Source organism: Melanerpes formicivorus, unplaced genomic scaffold (genome assembly GCF_026170545.1).
Source record: "Melanerpes formicivorus ecotype bairdi unplaced genomic scaffold, bMelFor1.0.p_v2 SCAF_80, whole genome shotgun sequence".
In the NCBI taxonomy this organism is placed as follows: Eukaryota; Metazoa; Chordata; class Aves; order Piciformes; family Picidae; genus Melanerpes; species Melanerpes formicivorus.
In genome coordinates, this window is record NW_027142432.1 from 1,049,943 (window position 1) to 1,076,663 (window position 26,721).

The 26,721-nt window shown below is 55.9% G+C and overlaps 2 protein-coding genes and 1 pseudogene across 2 annotated transcripts in view; 1 reads left to right on the forward strand and 2 right to left on the reverse strand.

Moving 5' to 3' along the window:
- LOC137454324 (zinc finger protein ZFP2-like) overlaps window positions 1-26,721 on the reverse strand; it is a 394,553-nt gene that overhangs the window by 359,982 nt on the left and 7,850 nt on the right. The window lies entirely within an intron of this gene.
- The window catches only part of LOC137454423 (zinc finger protein 850-like), a 349,726-nt gene that overhangs the window by 305,834 nt on the left and 17,171 nt on the right, over window positions 1-26,721 (forward strand). The window lies entirely within an intron of this gene.
- Window positions 1,251-25,098, reverse strand: LOC137454396 (zinc finger protein 420-like; annotated as a pseudogene).

Below are 26,721 nucleotides of genomic sequence, written 5' to 3' on the forward strand. Positions count from 1 at the left end.
ATCAGAGGCTCTACACACAGCCCAGCAGCTGCCCTGCTTTGCAGAACAGCAGCTGCAGGACAGGAAAGGAGGAGAAGCAGGGAATTCTAAAGCAAGGGATCAGCACCACCTGGCATCCAGCACTGTCTCACCAGCCCTAAAGGCTTCCTGCAGTGGGGCAGCTCCACACCCCTAAGTTGCTCTCACAGTTTGAGAGTTTCCCAGGCCCACCTGCAGTTGCACTTCCTTAGCTGCTTCCCAGTTCCCTGCCCAAGTGCCCTTCTGGGGTTCTCTGCATGTTGGATAGCTCCAGACTGTGCCTGTGGCAGTTATTTGTGGAGAGAGGTCTCTCCAGTTGAAGACCATGGCATTTGCACAGGCACTTTCAGCTCCCAATGCAGCATCTTGAGCACAGGACTTGTGGATTTGTGCAGCAGCTCAGCCAGCTCCAGCTTGCCTAGCAACAGCTCACAGTTCTGCCAGGCACACTGCTTAGAGCTGCAGAGCTAAGCTCAGATCCAAGTGTAAGGCAAACATCCTGGGGGAGCATTTCTGGGCACTGTGCTGAGGCACAGCATCCTTTCTTGCAGTGATTTCACTCTTTACACTCTTAAATATCCTGAAAACTCAATAGTCAAAGAACTCTCTTCCCACTTCTGGGTGGATGGAAAGGCTGATGGAAGCCCCAGGTCAGCAGGAATGCATGAGGAACACTGCTGAGCTAGGGAGAAGGCTTTTGGAAGCCCCAGGCCTGCTGCAGAGCAGCAGAGTTCTGTAGTGGAAAGCTGTCAGCCCTCCAAAAGCTTCCAAACATCTCCCTGATATCCCCTCTGCACCCTCCAAAGCTTATGAAAATCAATCCTAGAACCCTCCAGCCCCCCCCCCCCCCCAAACACCTAACATCCCTTGACACAATGAAAAAAACCTTGAGATGTCCCTGGGAATCTCACTTTGACCTCCCTGAACTGGGCACACAGCCCCAACCCCATTCCTAGGGAGCAAATGTCCTCAGTATTTGGGCATTGTGGGCAGGAATGTCTAAGATACAAACAATCAGGCAGGATTTGGGTAACTTTGGCCTTGTATCAATGAAACTGGGCAATGGACAGATGATTTTTTACCCCAGGGAGACACAGATTGGGGAAGAACCAGACAAACCCTGGTAAAGCTCTGTCCCGTTCCAATGGCAGCTCTGGCTGTGCCAACTCAGCACTGTAATTGTTCTCATCAGCACTAATTGGTGTTCAGAAGGGCAGGAGGTGTTTGTTCCTGCTGGAGCCCCCAGCCTCTGAGAAATGCAGAAGAAAAAGAGACAATTTGGGTTCAATTTGCTGCAAAAGGCTACTTAGGCAGGTCAGGATGATCCCAATGGAGCCTGGGTGGATCTATTTGTTCCTTCCCCGCAGTCTAGCCTGGTCACCGGTATGGGTGCGGCGATGCTGGCTGAGGTGCCCCTTTTTGGTGAAGCTCTTGCCGCACTCAGCACAGGGGAAAGGCTTCTCTCCGGTGTGGATGCGGTGGTGGATGATGAGACTGGAGCTTCGTTTGACGTTCTTGCCTCACTCCCTGCAGCTGGAGGACTTCTCAGTACTGTGCACCCTGCGGTGCTGGCAAAGGGAGGACCTCTGGGTGAAGCTCTTACCACAGTCGGCACAGCTGTACGGTTTCTCACCGCTGTGGATCAGTTGATGCCGGAGGTATGACGTGCTCTTGGTAAAGCTCTTTCCACACGCAGCACAGGGGAACAGATGCTCTCCAGTGTGGATACGGCGGTGGATGGTAAGACTGGAGCTTTGTTTGAAGCTCTTGCCGCAGTCCCTACAGCTGAAGGACTTCTCACTAGTGTGGGTGAGGTGGTGCTGCCTAAGATGAGAGATCCTCCTGAACCGCTTGCCACAGTTGTCACAAGAGACGGGTTTCTCTCCAGTGTGGGTGAGGCAGTGCTGGGTGAGACTATAGCGCTGGGTGAACCTCTGGCCGCAGTCAGCACAAGTGAACGGTTTCTCCCCAGTGTGGGTGCGGCGGTGCTGGATGAGCTTTGAGTTCCAGCGGAACCTCTTGCCACAGTCACCACAAACGAAGGGCCGGGAGCCAGGCTGTGGGCAGTGGTGCTTCACTAGCTCTGAGCTACCTGGGAAGCTCTGCCCACACTCAAGACACTGATTCAGCTCTTTGGGTGACACTGAGGGACCTGCTCTGGCGTCATCCTCCTCCATACATTCCTCCTGCTCATCCTGGTCACCTTCATCATCATCATTATCCTCCTCTTCATAGTTGTCATTCTTCTCAGCATCATCCTTGATCTTGTCCTCTTTTTCCTCTCCCTTCAGTCTGAACTTTGGCTGCTCCAACTTGATCTCTGGGTGTTTCTTCTCCTCCCAGCTCTTGCCTGGGTCCTTCTGTGAGGCCATACTGTGCCAGGAAGGGGTCACAGCTCTGCAATAGGGAAGATGGAAGCACCTGAGCCCAGGACCTCAAACCCTCAGATCCTGACTAGGTCATGACAGTCCCTGACTCCCAACACCTCCCAACACCCAGCTGGAGGAGAGAATGAAGAGGGGACCTCAAACTTTCAGTTTCTGCCACAGTGTGGGCACAGACCTCCAATACCCATGCTGAGACCCCAGGTTCCTGTGATCAGTGCCCTGAGGTACCCTGGGGCTTACAAGTGGTCTTGTCCTACTCTCCTTGAGCCTGGTGACATTGGCAGGGTGGTTCCTGGCCCAGGCCCTGTCCTTTGATCTCCCTTGGCTCAGACAATGGAGGCAGCAGCAATGAACATGGAACACCAAACCACCTCCAACCTTCTCTCACCACCCTCCAGATCCCAACCCCTAAACATCACCTCCTGCCATACAACTGACCCCCAGCAGCCAGGAGCATTTATCAACCCCCATAACATCTGATGTGCCTCAGAGCTCCTAGAGAGGTGAAATATGCTGGACAGGAGGAGGTGGAGGAGGCTAAGAGCTACCCTGGGGGCCTAGGATCCTGCTGTCAACCCACTCTGGGTTTCTTACCTGTTGGGCTGCTCCCAGGGACAAATCTGCAAACTGCTCTTCCCCCCCACAGAGGGGCAGGGATGATGGAGAGAGGACACAGCTCCTGCAAGAGAGAAGCAAAGGGCTCAGAGGAGAGCACTGACCTGCAAGGGATGGTTCAGCACTGCCCAGGACCAGGCAGCACAGCTCAGCCTTACTGGGGGCAGCTCCCAAGCCCAGCAGCACAGCCACAGCACACAGCCAGGGCTGCTCAAGATGGGAGGCCTCAAAAAGTGCAGACTCAGCTCCTTGCCCAGCACACAGCTGCAGGCCAGCACCACAACACAGCTGCCTCCACACAGCCTCTCCCAGGCCTTGCCTAAAGCTTCCTCTCACTGCCTGCCCAGGGCTCTGCTGCCTGCAGCTGCATTTGACAGTGGATTTTGCTCTGGTCCCAGTTCCCCTCCCTGGCCCTGCCCCCACCACACCCACTCTGTGCTCAGCTCTGCCCTGAATACACCTTTCTACTGGCCACTCCCCAAGAGAAGATAACAGCAGCCCTCAGGACACACACAAAGGGAGCATCATGAGGGGGAAGGGACTTGGGCAGCTTCTTGCTACACCTCTTCAGCCCTCACTGGGATGCTGGAGGAGTCTCTGGCTCCTGCCCACACCTCACACCTCCAGCACCCTTCACACACCTGCAGCCCAAAGAGACTCACTGGAAAGGGTTTGGCTTCCTTCTCTCCCTGACCATTTCTCTCAGCTTGCTCTTTGCAGTTCTCCTGGAGCTGCCACTCCACATCCCCAAGAGAAAAATGAGGTTTGGTGGGAGGGCACAGTGCCCATGGGCTGCTGTTCATCTCCCAGATGACACATGCAGAGCTGCAGCACAATTCACTCCTTTCACCTCCTCAAATGCTGCCAGATTCTGCCATTCCCTGCACACACATTTGCCACCTGGGCCCTGCATCCTCTCCCCTTCTTGGGGGGACAAGGCCTAATTCCTGCCTGACCATTCCCAGGCTCTTCCCCCATTGTCAGCCCATGCATGGCCCTGCTGCCTTGGCTGTCCCATGGCCCTGTGTCGCCCATCTCCACTGCCACTGCAGCTGGAAGAGTGGAGTGGGAAATGCTGTGGCTGAAGAAGCATCAAAGGAACAGGGCTGGAAGCAGCAGCACAAGAATGGAAGGGACCTGAAACTAAAGGCTGGGATCAGCTGGAGGGCTGAAAGAACAGCACCAAGCCAAGGGGGGGTTACAGATGAGGGCTGGGGAGGGACCCTGCAGACACCTCAGGCAGCAACTGATGAGAGGAAGGGGGACAGAGAGGGAGTGAGACCTCAGGTGACTCCTGCCATGGGGGATGGCTGGGCTGTGTGGCTAGGAGCCCTGAGTGCCTGCTTGGGCTGTGCTGGATGTCAGGAGGGGTCCGGGGACTGTCCTGAGCCAGGCAGGGTTTGGAGCTTTGGGCTTCTGGGGTCAGCTGCTGCCAGCACCATTGGAGGTAGGAGCCAGGCAGAGCCACACAGCTGCTGAACTAAGCCCTCCCACCCCCTGCAGCCTTCACCCTCCATGTCTCCATCCATTACTCCATCTCCACTCACTTGCTGCCCTCTCAGAGTCCCCAAGGCCCCAGGGCTGATCTTCACAGACAGCAGGGCCCAACAGAAGCCCCTGGATGAGAGCATGGAGGAGAATCCCTGTGGTGGGTGGAAGGCACTGGGATGTCTTACACCAGAGAGTAGAGACCTCCAGAAGGGACAGCAGAGTCCAGAGGGACACCACAAAGTGTCATCTAGCTTACTTCATTCCCACAAGGCCTGCACCCACTCTCTACAAAGGAACAGCACAGGATCTCCAATCTCCTTTGCCCTTCCTCTCTGCTCCCAGGAACAGCTTCTGGGATCTCTCTCTGCAGAGGAACTTTGAGGCCTTGGCAGTGCTGCCAACTGTGGCCTGCAGCAGCCTGGCTCACCTGGGACCTGCCTACCAGAATCTGTAACTGCAGCTCTTGGGTATGGGGGAGGAGGGGCAGAGAGGCATGGGGGAGGGGGAAGGCATTTGGGGCCTGGGGTTCTGGCCTGCTTTGGTGGAAGCTTTGGCCTGGGAGGTTTGTTGGGTCCCGTGGCCCAGGCACACTATGGATTGTTGTGGATTGGATGCTTTGCACTGTAGAATGCAGATCTGAACAGCACAGCCATGGAAACTGACCAATTCTATCCAACCCTCTGGCCACAGCTTGGCATCAACTCCTTTCACAAGGCTCAGAGAGAGCCTCTCTGCCTCCTGAAACCTAAGGTAATATCCTGCAGAACAAGTTGGAGGAGCTCAAGGGGACAAGCTGCAGAGGGGGCCCAGGGCAACCTCCTGAGCTTCAACAAGAGCAAGGGCAGGGTCCTGCCCCTGGCCTGGCACAATCCTCACAATCAGGACAGGCTGGGGGAGGAGGGGATAGGAAGCAGCCCTGCAGAAAAGCACTGGGGGGTGCTGCTGGACAAGAAGCTGGACAGGAACAGACAGGGGGAGCCTGCAGCCCACAAGGCCAAGGGCAGCCTGGGCTGCACCAAAAGCAGCAGGGCCAGAGATGGACAGAGGCCATCCTGCCACTTGGCTCTGCTGAGACTTCACCTGCAGCACTGCAGCCAGCTCTGGAGCCCTCAACACAGGAAGGACATGGACCTGATGGAGAGGGTCCAGAGGAGGGACACAAAAATGATCAGGGGCCTGGAGCAGCTCTGCTACCAGGACAGGCTGAGGGAGCTGGGGGTGATCAGCCTGGAGAGGAGAAGGCTCTGGGGAGACCTAAGAGTGACCTTCTGGTACCTGAAGGGGGCTACAAGAAGGCTGCAGAGGGACTCTTTGAAGCCATTGCCTCTGGTCCTGTCCCTGCAGGCTTTGCAAACTAGAGCAGAGCAGATTGAGATTGGAGGTGAGGAACAAGTTCTGCACCAGGAGGCTGCTGGAACACTGCAACAGGTTGCCCAGATTGAGGTCCCAGCCCTGCAGATGTTCATGATGAGACTGGACAGGGCTCTGGGCAACCTGATCTAGTGCAGGATGTCCCTGCTGACTGCAGAGGGGCTTGGACTGCAGCACCTTTGCAGCTCCCTGCCAACCCAAACCACTCCAGGATTCTAGGAGTCTAAGTGCAGCCTCCAGGGAGAGCAGGAAAAAGATGAGGCAGAGGAGGACAAGGAAGAGGACAAGGAGGAGGAGAACCAAAATCCCTTCCTAACCCCTCCAAACCTCTGCCAAATTCCTGGAAAGCTCTTCCAGCTCTGCAGAGTTCATTCTGAAGAGAGCTGAGGGAGTTGCTAGGCTCAGGGATGTCTTGCACACTCTGCACAAATGCTCCAGAAGCTTTCCAAGTGCCCTCAAAACCAGCAGCACAGCTCTGCTGCCACACAGTGCCAGGCTGCAAGGGACCCCAAGGCTCAGCTGCTCCAACCTTGCCAGCTGACACTGGACTGGAAAGGAGCTGGCCCAGCCCCCTGCCAAGCTGAGCCTTCCAACTCTGCCCTGCAGGGCAATCCACCACTGCCCTGGGGAGATGATTCCAATGGCTGACTGGCAGGGAAAAGCTTTTGCCTCTGCAGGGCACTGTGCCACTTCAGCTCAACTCTTGCAGCAGCTCTTTGAGATCTGCCTTTGGAGCACCACAAACTCTGCAGCACTGCAGTGCAAAGCAGCTCAGCTTCAACTTCCAACTGCCTGAACTCTCACATTTTCGATTCAAGGCAGGGACCATGCTCACACCCAGCACAGAAGCTCACACTCATCCCCCAAGCTCAGACACCATCTCCAAGCTCAAGAACCAGCAATTAAGGTCAGAGATAGCTCCCGAGGAACAGAATCCAAGTCAGAAATGCAGAACCATCTGCCAAGCTCAGGAACAAGCTCCTAATTTTACATCCAGGCCCCAAGCTCCAGAACCAGCAACTAAGGTCAGAAGCACTTCCCAAGCTCAAGAAACAGCCCCCAAGCTCTGATCCAGTCCCCAAGCTCAAGAACCAGCAGCTAAGGCTAGAACACTTTGCAAGCTCACAGCCAGCCACAATGCTCACAGACAGCCCCCAAGCTCCAGAACCAGCAACTAAGGTCAGAACCACTTTTCCAAGCTCAGAGGCGGCCCATAAGCTCACAACCAGCCCCCAAGCTCAAGAACCAGCCCCTGACCTCAGAGACAGGCCCTGAGGTCAAGAACCAGACCACAAGCCCAGAGCCAGCAACTAAGGTCAGAACTGCTTTCCAAGCTCACACCCAGACCCCAAGCTCAGAAGCAGATCCCGAGCTCCAGAACAGGCAACTAAGGTCAGAACGCTTCCTGAGCTCACACCCACCCCCTGAACTCAAGAGCCAGTAACTAAGGTCAGAACCTCTTCCCAAGCACAAGAATCAGCCCCCAAGCTCAGAGCCAACAACTAAAGACTACACAGGAATCCACCACTGCCCTGGGGAGATGATTCCAATGGCTGACTGGGAGGGAAGAGCTTTTGCCTCTCCAGGGCACTGTGCCACTTCAGCTCAGCTCTTGCAGCAGCTCTTTGAGATCTGCCTTTGGAGCACCACAAACTCTGAAGCACTGCAGTGCAAAGCAGCTCAGCTTCAACTTCCAACTGCCTGAACTCTCTCATTTTAAGTTCAAGGCAGGGGTCAAGCTCACACCCAGCCCCCAAGCTCAGACACAGCCCCCAAGCTCAGACACCACCTCCAAACTGAGATGAGAAGCACTTCCCAAGCTCAGAACCACTCCCCAAGCTCCAGAACCCATATCAGAAGTGCAGAACCAGATCCAAAGCTCAGATGCAGCTCCCAAGCGCAAGCAGCAGTTCAAAAGTGCAGACCCAGCCCTCAGGCTCAGACCCAGATCAAAATCCAGACCCAGAACCCTACCTCTCACATTGTAAATTCAAGGCAGGTGAAAAGCTCACACTCAGCTCCTATGCTCACCACCTGCTCCCATGCTCAGAACAGCTTCCCCAGCTCACAGCCAGCCCCCAAGCTCAAGAACGAGATCAAAAGTGAGACCCAGCTCCCAAGCTCACACTCAGCCAAGCTGAGCCAGCCCCCAAGATCAAAAACCAGCAACAAAGGTCAGAATCACCTCCCAAGCTCAAGGAACACCTCTTGAGCCCAGAGCCTGCCCCTAAGATCCAGAACCAAGATCACAAGTGCAGACCCAGCTCCTGAGCTCAGAGCCAGCTCCCAAGCCCAAGAACCAGCTGCAAGCTCAGATCCAGTCCCCAAGCTCAAGAACCAGCAGCTAAGGTCAAGAGCAGATCCCAAGCTCAAATTCAAGGATTCAGAGAATCCTTGGAAAAAAAACCACCTCCTAGCAGGGGGATTCAGCAGCACAAGGAACCCCACAGAGCCCCCACCCCAACCCCACCCGGGGACCTGCAACCGCACAGACCCCTCCCAGAACAGCACAGACGACGCTCACCGACCCTGCACACCTCTGCCCTACCCCACAGCCTCACCCCCGACCACCCCAAACACCGCAGACACCCACAGCCACACAGAGCTCCCCACAATCACAGCGACCCCCACCCAACCGCACAGGCCCCAAGCGCCAAGCTTGCAGAGCTCTCCCGGACCTCACAGACCCACCCCCACCCCCTACCCCACCGATCTCCCCCGGATCCCACGGACCCCCAACCACATATCCCCAGAAGCCCCCAACCAAACCCCACCGATTCCCCCTAGATCCCCGCAGAGGCTTCCCCCCCGCCCCAGCCCCACCAACCCGTACCCCACAAACCCCTCCCCAACCCAAGCGACCCTCCCGACCCCTCGCAGCCCCACAGAGAGCATTCCCTGATCCCCACCTCACGACCCCCAACTCAGCCCCAGAGACTCCCTCACCCCACCTGGACCCCGGGACAAGAGCGAAGCAGTGCAGCAGAAGGAGGAGGAGCTCAGCGCACAGGGAGCCGCCGGCCCCGGCAGGCTGCTGGCGAGCAGAGAGCGCTGCGAGGGAGACCCCGGCCCGGCCCCTCCGGCTGCTGCGGCCACGTGGGACGGGGAGTGGAAGCAGGGAGCAGTCCGGAGAGGAAGCCCCGCCCACGGCCGGGCAGCCGCAGCCAATGAGAGGCGGCGGGAGCGCGGCAGCTCCTCCCCCTGGGCGCTGCCGAGGCCCAGCCAGGAGCTGCCCCTGCCGGCCGCGGCCGCCATTGGTGCTGCCCCCGTGGGGAGCGGCAGCGGGGCCGGAGCGCGGGAGAAGTGCCGGAGGTGCTGGCGGGCGAGCGGCAGCTGCCGGCTGGTGAGCTGCGGCGGGGCGGGAGGGGCTGAGGGGGCCGGAGAGCGGCGCTGAGAGCGCTCGGCCGCGGGGCGATGCTTTCTGTCCCCCTCCGAGCCGCCGTCGCCTTCCTGCCGCCGGAGCCGCGTGGCAGCGGCTGTGCCCTTCCCCTGCGTCCTTCTCCTGCCCTCACGTGACGCAAGGGGGGGCAGGGCTGGGACCGAGCCCCACGGCACCCACGCCAGCCCAGCCCCCAGCCCCGCCCCCAGCCCCGCCCCCAGACCCGCCCCAGCCCCGCCCCCAGCCCCCGGGACCGCCCCCGGCTGCCCCGGGACACCCCCAGAGCCTTTTAGCTCCTCCCAGGTCCCTTTAGGACCCCCCCAGACCCTTGTAGTTCATCCCAGGTCCCTTTAAAAGACTCCCCCAGGTCCTTTATAGTTCCTCCCTGGCACCTTCAGGATCTCCCCAGCCCCCCACAAACCGCCCCAGGACCCCCCCAGACCCTTTAACCTCCTCCCAGGTCCCTTTAGGACCCCCCCAGGTCCCCCCCAAGACACCCCCAGACCCTTTAAGCTCATCCCAGGACCCTCTAGAACACCCCCAGCCCCCTACAAACCACCCTGGGACCCCCCCCAGACCCTTTTAGCTCCTCCCAGGTCCCTTTAGGACGCCCCCAGGTCCCCCCCAAGGCACCCCCAGATCCTTTAAGCTCATACCAGAACCCTCTAGGACACCCCTAGCCTCTTACAAGCCCCCCCCAGGACACCCCCAGACCCTTTAAGCTCCTCCCAGGTCCCTTTAGGACACCCCCCAGCCCCCCCCAAAGACTCCCCCAGCCCCTTTAAGCTCCTCCCTGGCACCTTTAGGATCTCCCCATCCCCCCTCAAACCACCCTGGGACCCCCCCAGGACCCTTTAAGCTCATCCCAGGTCCCTCTAGGACCCCCCCAGCCCCTTACAAACCACCCCAGGACTGCCCCCCAGCTCCTCTACAAACCACCCCAGGACCCCCCAGGACCCTATTAGTTCATCCCAGGCCCCTTCAAGACACCCCCAGCCCCCTACAAACCATCCTAGGACACCCCCAGACCCTATTAGTTCCTCCCAGGCCCCTTTAGGACCCCCCCCAGGTCCCCCCCAAGACACCCCCAGACCCTTTAAGCTCATCCCAGGACCCTCTAGGACACCCCCAGCCTCTTAGAAGCTCCCCCCAGGACCCCCCCAGACCCTTTTAGTTCCTCCCAGGTCTCTTCAGGACCCTCCCAGGTCCCCCCTCAAAGACACCCCCAGACTCTTTAAGTTCATCCCTGGCACCTTTAGGACCCCCCCAGCCCCTTACAAACTACTCCAAGACACCCCCAGCCCCTTTAAGCTCCTCCCAGGTCCCTTTAGGACCCCCCCAGGTCCCCCCCAAGACACCCTCAGATCCTTTAAGCTCATCCCAGGTCCCTCTAGGACACCCCCAGCCCCCCACAGACTACCCCAGGACCCCCCCAGACCCTTTTACTTCCTCCCAGGCCCCTTTAGGACACCCCCAGCCCCCCCCAAAGACACCCCCAGACCCTTTAAGTTCATCCCTGGCACCTTTAGGATCTCTCTATCCCCCCTCAAGCCACCCAGGACTCCCCCCCAGCTCCTCTACAAACCATCCCAGGACCCCCCCAGGTCCTTTAAGCTCATCCCAGGACCCTTTAGGAGACCCCCAGCTCCCCCCAGGACACCCCCAGCCCCTTTAAGTTCATCCCTGGCACCTTCAGGCCCCCCCCAGCCCCCCTCAGCCCCCCCTGGGACCCCCACAGCCCCTCCTGGCTGACTCCAGGTCCCTTCAGGCCCCTCCCCCCCAGCCCCCTACAAACCAGCCCAGGGCTCCCTCCTCTCCCCCCCAGACCCTTTTCAACCTTGCCAAGACCTCCTGGGGGACCTTCCCTCCCCCCCCCAGGAGAGGCCTTTGGAGACATCTGGGGAGGGTCCTTTGGGGTCCTGAGGACCAGCTCCTGCCCCCCCCCAGGGGTTTGTGGTGAGTTGGGTTTGGGTCTGCCCTGACCCAGGGCCTTGGGACCCCCCCCCAGAGCCTTGAGACCCCCCCAAGGGTTTGAACCCCCCACCCAGGGCCTTGGGGCTCTTCTTCAGGCCTCCCCCCAGGGATCTGGGAGGGCTTTGGGGACCCCCCCCAGGGTTTTACCCCCCTCCCCCAGGGTTTTAAGGTCCTCCCAAAGGCTTTGAGGACCTCACTTAGGAGTTTAGAGACCCTGCCCCCCCCCCCCCCAGGTCTTTAGAGACCTGCTCCCCCCCTCCCCAAAAGCTTCCATTCTCCCTCCCCCTTCCCCACAGAAGCAGCTTTTGGGGTGGGCTGGGGGCACAAAGCCCTCTCCCTTTGTCCCCCCACCCCCCCCCCAAATCCACCTTGTGGGTGGGGAGGGGAGAGGAGGGGCAGTGGAGGGGTTTGGGGGGGGTCCCCACCTGCTTTTATCCTTTCCCTCTGTCCCTCTCCCCTTCTTTCCATCTCTTTTCCCCCTTCCTTCCCCCCCTCCTTCCCCCCCTCCTTCCCCCCCTCCTTCCCCCCCTCCTTCCCCCCCTCCTTCCCCCCCTCCTTCCCCTCCTCCTTCCCCCCTCCTTCCCCCCTCCTTCCCCCCTCCTTCCCCCCTCCTTCCCCCCTCCTTCCCCCCTCCTTCCCCCCTCCTTCCCCCCTCCTTCCCCCCTCCTTCCCCCCTCCTTCCCCCTTCCTTCCCCCTTCCTTCCCCCCTTCCTCCCCCCTCCTCCCCCCCCTTTTTCCCCCCAATTTCTCCCTTCCTCTCCCCATTTCCTGCCCTCTCTCTGCTGCCTCACAGCAGCTCTCTGATCTCACTCAGCACCAGCTGCTCCCAGGGCTCCACTCACTCCAGGGCTGCTTTCTGGAGGGGGGGAGCCTGCAACTGGCCAAACTGGGACCAGGCCCCCCCTTAATGGGGGCTTCTTGCCACCCCCCCACCCCCACAGAGACCCCAACCTCTGCACTGGAAAGTGCAGGGTGAGTCCTGGGGGGGGAGGGGTTGTGACACAGCCTGACCCTAAGTGGCCCTTTCTGGCCCTAAATTGCCCCTTTTTACCCCAAAATTGGCCACTTCTGACCCCAAATTCACCTTTATTGTTCCTTTTTAGCCCCCCATTACCCCATTTTGCCCCCAAATTGGCCCTTATTGGTCTTTTTCTGCCACAAATTGGTCTTTTCTGGCCCCAAGTTGGCCTTTATTGTGCCTTTTTAGCCCCAGCTTGGCTTTTTGGCCTCCAATTTGCCTTTATTGTCCCTTTCTGGCCACAACTTGGTTGGTTTTGGCCCCCTCGTTGGCCTTTATTGGCCCTTTAAGGCCCCAGAGAGGCTCTTTTAGGCCCCAACTTAACCTTTATTGTCTGTTTTTAGCCCCCAATTGTCTCTTTTTTGCCCCAAATTGGCATTTATTGCCCCTTTTTAGACTCAAATTGGCTCTCTTTGTCCCCAGGTTGGCCTTCATTGTCCTTTTATAGCCCCAAGTTGGCCCTTTTTGGCCCCACGTTGGCCTTTATTGTCCATTTATAGCCCCGAATTTGCTCTTGTTGGCCTTTATTGTCCCTTTTGGGCCCCAAATTGGCTCTTTTTGGCCCCAGTTTGGCCTTTATTGTCCCTTTTTACCTCTAAATTGGCCCTTTTTTGCCCCAATTTGCCCCCAAATTCACCCTTATTGATCCTTTTTTGATCAAAATTGGTCTTTTCTGGCCTCAAGTTGGCCTTTATTGTCCCTTTTTGGCCCTAAATTAGCACTTTTTGGCCCCACATTGGCCCTTATTGTCCCTTTTTCGCCCCAAATTTCCTCTTTTTGGCCATAAATGGGACTACACTGCCTCTTTTTGGCCCCAAATTGGCCTTTGTTGTCCCTTTTTGGCCATTAATTGTCCCTTTTTGGCCCCATGTTGGCCTTTATCGTCCCTTTTTAGCCCCAAATTGACCGGTTTTGGCCCCAAATTTGCTTTATTAGCTCTTTGTGCCCTCACATTGGCTCTTTATTGTCCCCAGATTGGCTTTTCTGGTCCCAAATCGGCCTTTATTAGTCCTTTTGGCCCCAAATTGGCCATTTTTGTCCCCAATTTGTCCTTTGTTGGTCCTTTTTGGCTTCAAATCAGCTTCATTTGACCCCTAGTTGGCCTTTATTGTCCCTTTTTGGCCCCAAGTTGGCCTTTATTGTTCCTTTTTAGCCCCACATTGGCCTGTTTTGGCCCCAAACTGTCCTTTATTGCCCTTTCAGCCTCAAATTGTGCCTTTTTAGCCCTAAATTGGCTCTTTCTGTCCCCAAATTGGCCTTTATTGTCCCTTTTTAGCCCCAGTTTGGTTCTTTTCTGGCCCTACCTGGCCTTTATAGTGCCTTTCTAGCCCCAAATTGGCCCTTATTGGTCCATTTTTGCCCAAAATTGGTCCTTTTTGGCCCCAAATTGGCCTTTATTGTTCCTTTTTAGCCCCAAATTGGTCATTTTGGGCCCCAAGTTGGCCTTTATTGTCCCTTTTTGGCCCCAAGTTGGCCCTTTTTGGCCCCAAACTGGCCTTTGTTGGCCCTTTTTGGCTCCAAGATGGCCTTTATTGTCCTTTTTTTTACCCCCAAATTGGCTCTTCCTGGCCCCACGTTGGCCTTTATTGTCCCTTTTTGGCCCCAAATTGGCCTTTTTTGGCACTTTTTGGCACCAATTTGCTCTTTTTGGCCTTTATTGTCCCTATTGGGCCCCAAATTTGCATTTATTGTCCCTTTTTGGCCACAAATTGGCTCTTTTTGTCCCCAAGTTAGCCTTTATTGTCCCTTTTTAGCCCCATATTGGCTCTTTTTGCCCCCCAATTGGCCCCAAATTGACCCTTTTTGCCCCCCAATTGGCCTTTATTGGCTCTTTCTGGCCCCAAATTGGCCTTTATTGGCCCTTTTTGACCCCAAGTTGTCCCATTCCAGCCCCAGTTGGCTTTTATTGACCCTTTCTGGCCCCAAGTTGACCTCAAGTAGGCATTTATTGGCCCTTTTTGGCCCCAAATTGGCTTCTTTTGGCCCCAACTTATCCTTTATTGTCCCTTTTTAACCCCCAATTGTCCCTTTTTGGCCCCACATTGGCCTTCATTGTCCCTTTTTGGCCTCAAATTGCCTCTTTCTGGCTATAAATTTGGCTTTGTTGGCTCTTTTTGGCGCCAAATTGGTTCTTTTTAGCCCTAAATCGGCCTTTTTTGGCCCCAAATTGGCCTTTGTTGGCCCCTTTTAGCCCCAAATTGGCCCATTCCAGTCCCAGTTGCCTTTTATTGGCCCTTTCTGGCCCCAGATTGGCCCCAAGCTGGCCTTTATTGTCCCTTTTTGACCCCAAACTGGCCTTTATTGGCTCTTTCTGGCCCCATATTGGCTCCTTTTGTCCCCAAGTTGGCCCTTATTGTCCCTTTTTAGCCCCAAATTGGCTTTTTTTAACCCCAAATTTGTCTTTTCTGGCCCCAAATTGGCCATTATTGGCTCTTTTTAGCCCCAAATTGACCCTTTTTGGCCCCAGTTTGGCCTTTATTGTCCCTTCTTAATTCTAAATTGGCCCTTTTTGGCCCCAATTTGGCCCCAAATTTGCCCTTATTGGTCCTTTTTTGACCAAAATTGTTCTTTTCTGGCCCCAAGTTGGCCTTCCTTGTCCCTTTTTAGCCACAAATTGGCCCTTTTTGGCCCCAAGTTGGCCTTTATTGTCCCTTTTTGGCCCCATATTTGCCCTTTTTGGCCCCAAATTGGCATTTATTAGCCCTTTTTGGGCACAAATTGGCTCTTTTTGGCCTGACATTTGCCCTTATTGGTTCTTTTTTTGCCCAACATTGGTCTTTTCTGGCCCCCAAGTTAGCTTTTATTGTCCGTTTTTTGCCCTAAATTGGCCCTTTTTATCCCCAAATTAGTCTCACAGTATCACCAAGGTTGGAAGAGACCTCAAGGATCATTGAGTCCAAGCTGTCACCACAGACCTCATGACTAAACCATGGCACCAAGTGCCACATCCAATCCCCTCTGGAACACCTCCAGGGATGGTGACTCCACCACCTCCCTGGGCAGCACGTTCCCATGGCCAATCTCTCTCTCAGTGAAGAACTTTCTCCTCACCTCCAGCCTAAACCTCCTCTGGCACAGCTTGAGACTGTGTCCTCTTGTTCTGGTGCTGGTTGCCTGGGAGAAGAGACCAACTCCCACCTGGCTACAACCTCCTTTCAGGTAGTTGTAGAGGGCAATGAGGTCTCCCCTGAGCCTCCTCTTCTCCAGGCTAAACAATCCCAGCTCCCTCAGCCTCTCCTCATAGGGCTGTACTCAATTAGCCCTTATTGTCCCTTTTTAGCCCCAAATTGGCCCTTTTTGGCCCCAAATTGCCTTTATTGGTCCTCTTTGGCACCAAATTGGCTCTTTTTACCCCAAAATTGGCATATCTGTCCCCAAATTGGCTTTTATTGGCCCTTTTTGGCCCCAAATTTGCTCTTGTTGGCCTTTATTGTCCCGTTTGGGCCCCAGATTGGCTCTTTTTACTCCCAGATTGGCCTTTTCTGGCCCCAAATTGTCTGTTATTGGCTCTTTTTGGCCACAAATTGGCCCTTTTTGGTCCCAATTTGGCCCCAAATTTGCCCTTATTGGTCCTTGATTGACCAAATTTGGTCTTTTCTGGCCCCAAGTTGGCCTTTATTGGCCTATTTTAGCCACAAATTGTCCCTTTTTGGCCCCAAATTGGCTTTTATTGTCCCTTTTTGGTCCCAAATTGTCTCTTTTTGCCCATAAATTGGCCTTTTCTGGCCCCACATTGGCTCTTATTGTCCCTTTTTAGCCCCAAATTCCCTCTTTTTTGCCCTAAGATGGCATTTATTGTCCCTTTTTGGCCCCAAATTGCCTCTTTTTGGCCATAAATTGGCCTTTTCTGGCCCCAAATTGGCCTTTATTGTCCCTTTTTGGCCCCAAATTGGCCTTTATTGTCCCTTTTTAGCCTCCTGTTGTCTCCTTTTGGCCCTAAATTTGCCCTTATTGGTCTTTTCTGCCCCCAAGCTGGCCTTTATTGTTCCTTTTGAGCCCCCAATTTGCTCTTTTTGGCCCCACATTGGCCTTTATTGGCTCTTGTTTTGCTCCAAATTGGCTCTTTTTGGCCTGACATATGCCTTTATTGTCCCTTTTTTGCCCCAAATTTGTCTTTTCTGCCCCCAAATTGGCTTTTATTGTCCCTTTTTAGCCCCAATTTGCTTTTTTTTGCCCTTTCTGGCCCCAAATTGGCCTTTTTTTGGCAGCAAATTTGTCCCTTTTGACCCCAGATCACAATTTTTGGATCCTAAATTGCCATTTCTCTCCCCAAATGCCCCTTCCTGCCCCTTCCTACCCCCAAATTACCTCTTTTTGGCCCTAAATTGCTATTTCTGTGCCCCAATGTCCCTTCCTGTCCCCACCCTGTCCCTCTGTGTCCCCAGATGGGGGAGGAGCGAGCCACAGCCATTGCCCTGATGTGGAAGTTCGTTGGCTACCAGTTCATTGACACGGTCAGGAGGTCCCCAAAGTGTCCCCAAAGTGTCCCCAAGGTCCCCTCCTGTGCCCCCAGGCCCTGCAGATCAAGTCAGGGGTGGCCCCAGAGCCCCTCAAGGCGACGTCTCCATGGGGTCCTACCGCCCAAGTTGGCCTTCCCCATGTCCCAACCCTCCTCCTCCTCCTCTCCCCAACCCTCCTCCTCCTCCTCTCCCCAACCCTCCTCCTCCTCCTCTCCCCAACCCTCCTCCTCTCCCCAACCCTCCTCCTCTCCCCAACCCTCCTCCTCTCCCCAACCCTCCTCCTCCTCCTTTCCCCAGCTCTTTTGTCTGTCGCCAACCCTGTCCCTTCCCCCTCCCTGCCCCCCAGGATCGTGACCCCCGTGCTCAGCAGGGGCTGTGGCGCCCCCTGCAGGTGCTGAACATGTATGGGAAGGTGGTGGCAGTGAGGCACCAGGCTGTGAGCAGGAAGAAGGACAACTGCTTCGCCGCGGCCCTCGACTCGGTGCAGAACAACATCCACGTCCAGGGCATCATCAAGGTCATCGACAGCCCCCACTCGGTGAGGCCCTGGGGGGCTGGGGGGGTTTGGGAGGCCAGACTTGGTCCTTTGGAGGCTTCTCTTGGGGCTTGGAGGGGTGTCAGGGGGCTGGAGCCATCTTGGGGGGGTTGGAGGCATCTCAGGGGGGGCTGGAGGTCTCTAAAGGGGCTTGGAGACATCTCAGGGCTTTGGTGGATCTCGGGGGGGGTTGGTAGCCCTTGGTTGCCCCTGAGGTGCCCCTGAGGTGCCCATGGTGTGTGCCCACAGGCAGCCATACTCTGCACTGCAGCTCCCAGACTCCCAGACTTTGCTGCACAACAACAGCAGAACCCCAGCCCAGAGCAGGGCCTGGGACCCCAGCAACCCCAACACCCCCTGCAGGTGTGTGCCCTGAGCCCTCCCGAGCCCCCCCCCCCACCCCCTACCTTCCCCATCTCTCCTGTCACCTCTGCCCTCCCCCTTCACCTTTCCCCCTCCTCACCTCTGCCCCCCCACCTTTGCCCCCCCCCAACCTCTCTCCCCCCTCACCTATGCCCCCCGCACTTCAGCCCCTCCCACATCTGCTGCCCCCCCCCCCGCCTCCCCTCCACCTCTGCCCCCCCTCACTTCTGCCTCCCCATCCCCAACTCCTCCTTCATGGCCACCACCAGGAGTGGCCACCAGAGGGCGACCACCCGAGTTGGCCTTCCCCATGTCCCAAACACCTCCAGTGGCTCTCATCCACCTCTAACAGGCCCCAGAGTGTCCCCTAGGCCCCCAAAAGTGTCCCTTTATTGTGGCCTTTATTGTCCCTTTTGGGCCCCAAATTGGCTCTTTTTGGCCCCAAGTTGGCCTTTATTGTCCCTTTTTGGTCCCAAATTGGCCTTTATTGTCCCTTTTTAGCCCTCTGTTGGCTCTTTTTGGCCCTAAATTGGCCCCTTTGGGACCCAAATTTGCCCTCATTCGTCCTTTTTTGACCAAAATTGGTCTTTTCTGGCCGCAAGCTGGCCTTTATTGTCCCTTTTTAGCCACAAATTGTCCTTTTTTGGCCAATAAAGGCCAACTTGAGGCCATTTTGGCACCAAATTGGCTCTTTTTACCCCCAAAAAATCAGCAGTTCAGCTAGGAACTCTCTCGAGGGATAATGGGATAGATAGACATCTGGGCAAGGCTCTTGGTAAGGTTAATCTGTGGATACACCTTCTAATGGCAGTTGCCCTGAGATACCCTTCCCGAGATGATCTTCCATGGAATCCTAAACCCTGGACTTCCATAGGTGAGGGAATTAAGTGTCTGAGAGACTTTGCTGTTAGAGAGCTACTCTATGGTGAACATGAAACTCTGAATCCTGATGGCATCCCTGTGGGTATTGGTCTTGCTAAAAAGCTCATCAAGCTTGCTCCTTCTAATTATGCAAACATTCTGGCAAGCAGAATTGTGTCAGGGAATTATGGTGGAGCTTCTCCTACGGTTGGCCAATTCAGTGATCAAATGAGACAACTGGAGGAGAGCATGACACGTGGTTCTTTGGTTTCAGCCATTGAGACTCTGTCTGGAAAAACTGAGAGTTGCATGAAGGATCTGAAAGATTCCCTATCCCAATTGGCACAGAGAGATAATTCCAATTCTTCCCCCAGGTGGATACAAGTTTCATCTGTGAGGAACAGACATCCCCCAAGGAGGCCATTCCAAACCAGAACAAACCAAAACAGACCACCGAGGCAGTCACGTAGGACTGTTTGGATAACTCTGCATCTCTCTATGAAGAACTTCTTCCTAACATCCAGTCTAAAGCTCCCCTGGTGCAGCTTGAGACTGTGTCCTCTTGTTCTGGTTCTGGTTGCCTGAGAGAAGAGACCAGCCCCCACCTATCTACCACCTCCCTTCTGGTAGTTGTAGACAGCAATGAGGTCTCCCCTGAGCCTCCTCTTCTCCAGGCTAAGCAATCCCAGCTCCCTCAGCCTCTCCTCATAGGGCTTGTACTCCAAATCCCTCCCCAGCTTTGTTGCCCTTCTCTGGACACCTTCCAGCATATCAACATCTTTCTTAAACTGAGGGGCCCAGAACTGGACACAGGACTCAAGGTGTGGCCTAAGCAGTGCTGAGTACAAGGGCACAATGACTTCCCTGCTCCTGCTGGCCACACTATTCCCGATGCAGGCCAGGATGCCATTGGCCTTCTTGGCCAGCTGGGCACACTGCTGGCTCATGTTTAGGCAGCTGTCAATCAGCACCCTCAGGTCCCTCTCTGTTTGATTGCTCTCCAGCCACTCTGACCCCAGCCTGTAGCTCTGCATGGGGTTGCTGTGGCCAAAGTGCAGTAAAGTTCTCTAGTCTATCAGCAGGCACATGTGTCACATCTCAACTGGTCATTCTCTACTGGCATGTGTGTCATTAAGGCAAAGAAGAGGTCAAAATAACAAAACTGTATTTTAACATGTGTACTGGAGCAGAATGACCTCCCTGCTCCTGCTGGCCACACTGTTCCTGATGCAGGCCAGGATGCCATTGGCCTGCTTGGCCACCTGGGCACACAGCTGGCTCATGTTCAGCCTACTATCAACCAGTACCATCAAGGTAGCTTTCTGTCTGGCTGATCTCCAGCCACTCTGACCCCAGCCTGTAGCACTGCATGGGGTTGTTGTGGCCAGTGAGCAGCACCCAGCACTTATAGGGGCTCTGCCTCCAACCAGATGGAAGGGAGAGACAAATTGGTTTGTTGGATCACACAGAACCAATGGCCTGGCAAGTTGAAGCCATGAGAGGATAAAGCTTTAGTAGATACAGGTGCCCAGAGTGCTCTGACACCATCAAACTATGAGGGGTGGAACCCATCTGTGTTTCTGGTGTGACAGGAGGATCCCCACACCTGGATGTGTTGGAAGCTGAGTACTGGGATGCAAGCCACAGTTTGCTTTCACTTGGAGGCATGGAAGGAGTCACTGGACTCGATTGTCCTAGAGCTGGAAACACAGCCCCAGCATTTGCAGCATTTGGACTGGGCATGGACTGATCCAGACTGTGCTGGAACAGAGTGGAGCTGCAGAGCACCTGCAGTGAGCAGCTCTCTGGGTACTGCAAAGCAACCTCCTGTGGAGTGAGAATGGACAGTGCCTGAGGTGTGCTGCTGATTGCTGCTGGGCATGGTGCAGGTGGCACAGAATGAGGGCTTGGGAATGTTCAAAGGTTAAGCTGGAAATTTGCTGCCATTACTCCACACCATCCTGCCTCATGTCACCTTCACAGGGACAGTGCTGGCTGGAGCAAAGGACTACAGGGCTTGAAGTTCAGTTGGCAACATGGGAGGCTTCCTGTTCTGGTTGCTGCTGTTGGGTTCTGGCTCTCAGGTGCTGGCTCTTTGCTGAGGGGGAGGGCTGCAGGGGTTTAACTCCTGGCTGCTGCTGCTGACTGCTGTGCTTCTTTCTGCAAACAGCCTCAGGTCAGTGTGCATTATGGGATCTCATTTGGATTCAACTCTTTTGTTCTTATCTCAAGTCCTTATCTAAACCCAGAGGGTTTTTTGGTTCCTGTGTGTGTTATTTTTCCCTCCCTTCTGTTTTGGGGGGGAACAGGCAGCTTAACATCTTCTTAGCCCTTCAACCTGTTCCAGCCCCAGAGTGGAAAGCCAACAGAAGCTTTCTGAGTTCTTCCAAAGATCTCCATCAGCTTCCCCTTACACCCTCCAAAGATCCCAAAAGTCAGTCCCAGGACCATCCAAATCCCAAACACCTAAGATCACCTGAATGCCCCTGAAGAATGCCTCTGAGATGGCCTTCAAGACTCCTCTGAGAACCTCATTTCCCCTCCCTGAACTGGGCACACAGCTCCACCCCATCCCTTGGGAGCAAATGCCCCCAAAATTTGGGCATTGTGGCAGGGATATCTGAAATAAGAGCAAACAGACAGGATTTGGGTAACTTTTGGGTTTTATTGAGACAATTGGTCAATGGACAGAGGATTTCTTACCCCAGGGAGACACAAAGCATTGGGGAAGAACCAGACAGACCCTGGCAAAGCCCTGCCCAGCTCCACTGGGCGCTCCAGGTATGCCGACTCAGCACTGTAATTGTTCTCATTAGCAATAATTGGTGTTCAGAAGGGCAGGAGGTGTTTGTTGATGCTGGTGTCCCCAGTCCCTGAGAAATGCAAAGGAAAAAAGGATGATTTTGGTGCTGGAAAGGCCCTCTCAGAGGGGTCACGATTACCCAACAGATTCTAGGTGGATTTATGCCTCCCCTCCAGTGCAGGCTGCTCTCTGGTGTGGATGTAGCGGTGCTTGGTGAGATAGGCCTTCTGGGTGAAGCTCTTACCGCAATCAGCACAAGTGAATGGCTTCTCACCAGTGTGGGCGCGGCAGTGAGCAATGAGAGTGCTCCTCCGGCTGAAGCTCTTTCCGCAGTCAGCACAGGTGAAAGGTTTCTCACCAGTGTGGGTGCGGTGGTGGCAAATGAGATTGTCCCTACGGCTGAAGGCCTGACCGCACGCAGCACAGCTGAACAACTTCTCGTCAGTGTGCACACCACGGTGCTCCGTGAGAGCTCGCTTGTTGGTGAAGCTCTTGCCGCAGTCAGTACAGCTGTAGGGCTTCTCACCATTATGGATGAGTTGGTGCTGGATGTATAGAGTACTCGTGGTGAAGCTCTTGCCGCACTCAGCACAGGGGAACAGATGCTCTCCAGTGTGGATGCGGCGATGGATGGTGAGAGTGGACCTGTGTTTGAAGCTCTTGCCGCAGTCCCTGCAGGTAAAGGCCTTCTCACTGGTGTGGCGGAGGTGGTGTCGCCTAAGAGTAGAGATCTGCCTGAACCGCTTGCCACAGCTGTCACAAGAGAAGGGCCTCTCTCCAGTGTGGGTGAGGCAGTGCTGGGTGAGACGATAGCGCTCGGTGAAGCTCTGTCCGCAGTTAGCACAGGTGAAAGATTTCTCTCCAGTGTGGGTGTAGTGGTGCCGGATGAGGTGGCTGCGCTGGGTGAAGCTGCGACCGCAGTCAGCACACGTGAACGGTTTCTCTCCAGTGTGGGTGCGGCGGTGCGTGATGCGATCACAGTTCCGGCGGAACCTCTTGCCACAGTCACCACAAACGAAGGGCCGGGAGCCAGGCTGCGGGCAGTGGTGCTTCACTAGCTCTGAGCCACCTGGGAAGCTCTGCCCACACTTAAGGCACTGATTCAGCTCTTTAGGTGACACTGAGGGACCTGCTCTGGCTTCATCCTCCTCCATACATTCCTCCCCCTCATCCTGCTCACCTTCATCATCATTATCCGCCTCTTCATAGTTGTCATTCTCAGCATCATCCTCCATCTTCTCTTTTTCCTCCCCATCCTCCTCTACCTTGGGACTGCACATTGGCTTCTCCAACTTGATTTCTGGGTGCTGCTTCACCTCCCAGCTCTTGTCTGGGTCCTTCTGTGAGGCCATGCTGTGGCAGGAAGGGGTCACAGCTGTGTAACAGGGAAGATGGAAGCACCTGAGCCCAGGACCACAAACCCTCAGATCCTGCCTGGGTCATGACAGTCCCTGACTCCCAACACCCAGCTGGAGAAGAGAATGCAGAGGGGACCTCAAACCTTCAGTTTCTGCCACAGTGTGGGCTTAGACATCTAATACCTGTGCTGAGACCCCAGGTTCCTGTGATCAGTGCCCTGAGGTACCCTGGGGCTTACAAGTGGTCTTGTCCTACTCTCCTCGAGCCTGGTGGCATTGGCAGGGTGGTTCCTGGCCCAGCCTTGTCCTTTGATCTCCCCTGGCTCAGACAATGGAGGCAGCAGCACTGAACAAGGAACACCAAACCACCTCCGACCTTCTCCCACCACCCTCCAGATCCCAACCCCCAAACATCACCTCCTGCTCACAACTCACCCCCAGCAGCCTGGAGCATTCCTCAACTCCCACAACACCTGATGTGCCTCAGAGCTCCTGGAGAGGTGAAATATGCTGCACAGGAGGGGGTGGAGGAGGCTGGGAGCTGCCCTTGGGGCTGGGGTCCTGCTGTTAACCCACTCTGGGTTTCTTAACTGTTGGGCTGCTCCAAGGGACAGATCTGCAAACTCTTCCACAGCACACAGGGGCAGGGATGATGGAGGGAGGACTCAGCCCCTGACAGAGAGAATTAAAGGGCTCAGGGGAGAGCACTGATCTGCAAGGGATGACTCAGCACTGCCCAGGACCAGGCAGCACAGCTCAGCCTTGCTGGGGGCAGCTCCCAAGCCCAGCAGCACAGCCACAGCACACTCCCAGGGCGGATCAAGATGGAAGACCTCAACAAGGTTGAGTCCGGATGTGAGGAGGAGGTTCTTCACCATGAGAGTGGTGAAGCCCTGCAATGGGTTGTCCAGGGAGGTGGTTGAGGCCCCGTTCCTGGAGGTGTTTAAGCCCAGGCTGGATGAGGCTCTGGCCAGGCTGATCTAGTGTGGGGTGTCCCTGCCCATGGCAGGGGGGTTGGAAGTAGATGATCCTTGTGGTCCCTTCCAACCCTGACTGATACTATGATACTATGAGACTAAGTGCAGGCTCAGCTCCCAAGCCCAGCACACAGCTGCAGGCCAGCACCACAACACAGCTGCCTCCACACAGCCTCTCCCAGGCCTTGCCTAAAGCTTCCTCCCACTGCCTGCCCAGACCTCTGCTGCCTGCAGCTGCCTTTGCCAGCAGATCTTGCTCTGGCCACAGCTCTCCTCCCAGGTCCTGCCCCCACCCCAAACACTCTGTGCTCACCTTTGACTTGCACACACCTCTCTGCTGCCCACTCCCCAACAGAAGATCACAGCAGCCCTCAGGACACACACAAAGGGAGCTTCATGATCTCTGCAGATGCAGCAAAGGGGGAAGGGACTTGGGCAGCTTCTTGCTAAACCTCTTCAGCCCTCACTGGGATGCTGGAGGAGTCTCTGGCTCCTGCCCAAACCTCACACCTCCAGCACCCTTCACACACCTGCAGCCCAAAGAGACTCAGTGAAAAGGGTTTGGCTTCCTTCTCTCCCTGACCATTTCTCTCACCTTGCTCTTTGCAGTTCCCTGGAGCTGCCACTCCACAGCCCCAAGAGAAAAATGAGGTTGGATGGGAGGGCACAGTGCCCATGGGCTGCTGTTCATCTCCCAGCTGACACAGGCAGAGCTGCAGCACAATTCACTCCTTTCAGCTCCTCAAATGCTGCCAGATTCTGCCATTCCCTGCACACACATTTGCCACCTGGGACCTGGATCCTCTCCTCTTTTTGGGGGGGATGAGGCCTAATTCCTGCCTGGCCATTCCCAGGCCCTTCCCTCAGTCCCAGCCTATCCATGGCCCTGCTGCCTTGGCTGTCCCATGGCCCTGTGTCCCCCACCTCCACTGCCACTGCAGCTGGAAGGGTGGAGTGGGAAATGCTGTGGCTGAGGAAGCATCTAAGGAACTGGGCTGGAAGCAGCAGCACAAGAATGGAAGGGGCCTGAGACTAAAGGCTGGGATCAGCTGGAGGGCTGAAACAACAGCACCAAGCCAAGGGGGGGTTACAGATGAGGGCTGGGGAGGGACCCTGCAGACACCTCAGGCAGCAACTGATGAGAGGAAGGGGGACAGAGAGGGAGTGAGACCTCAGGTGACTCCTGCCATGGGCTATGGCTGGGCTGTGTGGCTAGGAGCCCTGAGTGCCTGCTTGGGCTGTGCTGGATGTCAGGAGGGGTCAGGGGACTGTCCTCAGCCAGCCAGGGTTTGGGACTTTGAGCTTCTGGGGTCAGCTGCTGCCAGCACCATTGGAGGTAGGAGCCAGGCAGAGTCACACAGGTGCTGAACTAAGCCCTCCCAACCCCTGCAGCCTTCACCCTCCATCTCTCCATCCAGTGCTCCAGCTCCACTCACTTGCTGCCCTCTCAGAGTCCCCAAGGCCCCAGGGCTGACTTACAATATCCATCAGGGCCCAACAGAAGCCCCTGGATGAGAGCATGGAGGAGAATCCCTGTGGTGGGTGGAAGGCACTGGGATGTCTTACACCAGAGAGTAGAGACCTCCAGAAAGGACAGCAGAGTCCAGAGGGACACCACAAAGTGTCATCTACCTTAGTTCATTCCCACAAGACCTGCACCCACCCTCTACAAAGGAACAGCACAGGATCTCCAACCTCCTTTGCCCTTCCTCTCTGCTCCCAGCAACAGCTTCTGGGATCTCTCTCTGCAGAGGAACTTTGAGGCCTTGGCAGTGCTGCCAACTGCAGCCTGGAGTGGCCTGGCTCACCTGGGAGCTGCCTACCAGAATCTGTAACTGCATCTCTTTGGTATGGGGGGAGGAGGGGCAGAGAGGCATGGGGGAGGGGGAAGGCATTTGGGGCCTGGGGTTCTGGCCTGATTTGGTGGAGCTCTGGAGGAAGCTTTGGCCTAGGGAGGTTGCTTGGCTCCCGTGGCCCAGGCACACTATGGATTGTTGTGGATTGGATGCTTTGCACTGTAGGATGCAGCTCTGAACAGCACAGCCATGGAAACTGCCCAATTCTATCTAACCCTCTGGCCACAGCTTGGCATCACCTCCTTTCACCAGGCTCAAAGAGAGCCTCTCTGCCTCCTGAAACCTAAGGCAATGCCCTGCAGAACAAGTTGGAGGAGCTCAAGGGGACAAGCTGCAGAGGGGGCCCAGGGCAACCTCCTGAGCTTCAACAAGAGCAAGGGCAGGGTCCTGCCCCTGGCCTGGCACAATCCTCACAATCAGGACAGCCTGGGGGAGGAGGGGATAGGAAGCAACCCTGCAGAAAAGCACTGGGGGGTGCTGCTGGACAAGAAGCTGGACAGGAACAGACAGGGGGAGCCTGCAGCCCACAAGGCCAAGGGCAGCCTGGGCTGCACCAAAAGCAGCATGGCCAGAGATGGACAGAGGCCATCCTGGCACTTGGCTCTGCTCTGCTGAGACTTCACCTGCAGCACTGCAGCCAGCTCTGGAGCCCTCAACACAGGAAGGACAGGGACCTGATGGAGAAGGCCCAGAGGAGAGACACAAAAATGATCAGGGGCTTGGAGCAGCTCTGCTACCAGGACAGGCTGAGGGAGCTGGGGGTGATCAGCCTGGAGAGGAGAAGAGAAGGCTCTGGGGAGACCTAAGAGTGACCTTCTGGTACCTGAAGGGGACTACAAGAAGGCTGCAGAGGGACTCTTTGAAGCCATTGCCTCTGGTCCTGTTCCTGCAGGCTTTGCAAACTAGAGCAGAGCAGATTGAGATGGGAGGTGAGGAACAAGTTCTGCACCAGGAGCCTGATGGAACACTGCAACAGGTTGCACAGGGAGGGGGTTGAGGTCCCAGCCCTGCAGATATTCAAGGTCAGGCTGGACAGGGCTCTGGGCAACCTGAGCTAGTGCAGGATGTCCCTGCTGACTGCAGAGGGGCTTGGACTGCAGCACCTTTGCAGCTCCCTGCCAACCCAAACCACTCCAGGATTCTAGGAGTCTAAGTGCAGCCTCCAGGGAGAGCAGGAAAAAGATGAGGCAGAGGAGGACAAGGAAGAGGACAAGGAGGAGGAGAACCAAAATCCTTTCCCAACTCCTCCAAACCT